This window comes from Halyomorpha halys, unplaced genomic scaffold, assembly GCF_000696795.3.
Source record: "Halyomorpha halys isolate HHAL.00 unplaced genomic scaffold, Hhal_1.1 Scaffold112.1, whole genome shotgun sequence".
Taxonomy (NCBI): Eukaryota; Metazoa; Arthropoda; class Insecta; order Hemiptera; family Pentatomidae; genus Halyomorpha; species Halyomorpha halys.
The window spans coordinates 517,869-519,939 of record NW_027113310.1 but is presented as its reverse complement, the minus strand read 5'-3'; positions in this window follow the sequence as shown (position 1 = coordinate 519,939).

The window sequence follows — 2,071 nt, the reverse complement described above, 5'->3', positions numbered from 1 at the left end:
CTACAACACTTACTTGACAAACGCTCTAAACTTCTCATTCACTACAAAAAATTAGTATACACTACGATAATCAGACCAATTTGGATATATGGAATTGAGCTCTGGGGCTCCACTAAACCATCAAATTCCTCCTGCATTTATTACGTTACAAATAAACTCATCCACCAAGACCTTAACATCCCATTCGTTGCAGATTTGGCCCAAAACAGATATCCATCTTTTCATTCCAAACTCCTTACCCATCCTAACCCATTAATTCTTAATCTTTCATCCTTAACAATCCCTGATAATCCTCCGAGGCATCTGAAAAGAATATGGTCACGGGACCTTCTAATTTATATTAATGCTTGAAATTCTACCAATGTGTGGTTCCTTCCCAATATTTTTAAGTGTATATGAAACATTCCATATATTTACTTATTGTATTTATTATTTGTACAGTTGTAAACCACATTAAATAAATTTAAAAAAAAAACTATATGGTATATTTGGAAACTGATTAGTTAGTTATTTCACCCCAATTTTTACATTACTTTAATAAAAACTATGTATATTTAATAGTCAAAATTGACGGCTATTTCAAAATGAAAAAAAAAATTAATTTCTCATTCGGAGCTCTATACCTTTAAAACTATCAACAACACTAGAAAACTGAAGAGAACAGCATTTTTTTATTTATTGCTATTTATAACTGTATTTACATAAAAACACATTAAGTAAATTAATGAAAGATCAAAATGGAGTGATATAGGCAGGTTGAGAAACTACCCATAAGTAGTACTCTAAACATATTTCTACTCTAGAAGGTCTCGAGGCCATCTTCTTTTTAGGCAACTTGGAAGAACATCATTTAAATTATAATAAATTTTCTAAAATATAAGTTCTAATAGAGGTGTTTACGTTCAATAGTTATTAACAACATATCATGAAAAAAAAATGCTCTGAAAAATCTGAAGTTGGTGAATTTATTTTGAGAAATCTATATCTCAAAAATCATTAGACGTACTCGAATTAATTATTCTCCTACCTATGCTTGACAGACTCATCAATTTAGACAAGTAATTATACATAGTTTTCATTAAATTAATCAAAAATTGGGGTGAAATAACCTCCCCCCTTTGCCTCTTGTACTATAAGGAAGCTTTCTATCACGTGGCTGTATCTTTACTGCCACGATAGTAACTGCTCTCAAGACAATTACTACCATAATGTTTTACCATCCAATTACTGTCATCGTGTAAGCATGCCTTTACTGTCAGTGCAAATATTAAAACATTTTACTATCATTGTTCTTTACCTTAGAAATTTAAATAACGTCTTCCTTGAGAACATCTCCGTTTACACCAGCCCATTAATGAAAGGGTGACAACCTTAAGGCGACCTACACCTGATAACGATAATCCCAACTCAAACCCCGGAAGATAAAAGTTAAAATAAAATTCTCCGACACACTGGCGCTCTGTCCAACGTAAACAAAAAACTATAAATATTCCGTCATTCTATTTCAGTCATAACTCGGCTAGGCTTACAGATCCTCCCGCTCCACCACTATCTCGTAGTATCCATGTCATAAAAAGATGATATTACAATATAAACAGATCATAAAAATAATTGAATTAAAGCGAACAGAAAATATAAGTTGGTTAAGGTGTAGAGATATCGATTATGTTCAAAAGAAGAAGGTTAACATTTAGAGTCGACATTTATTAGTCACTCGCTACACTCGGGGTCAAAGTCCTTAAATGTCAAATCGTGTTTTTAGCTGGCTGTTAATCAAGAGAGATATAAGTAGTAAAATAAAAGAAGTATTTAAATAAATATAATAAACCATTATAATAATTAATAAAGCCACCATAAAATATAAAATTACATTATTCATATAATGCATATATAAATTGATTGCAGTAATCTAGAATATAGTCAGGGTGGTAATAAACAGAAATAGAAAATAGAAAACTTTATATTGTCATAACGGCACTCCTGATGACTTTTAACTGAACAATATATGTATATATATATACTTATTGTTCAGTTAAAAGTTGAAAGTCATATGAAAACTGATTAAGACATC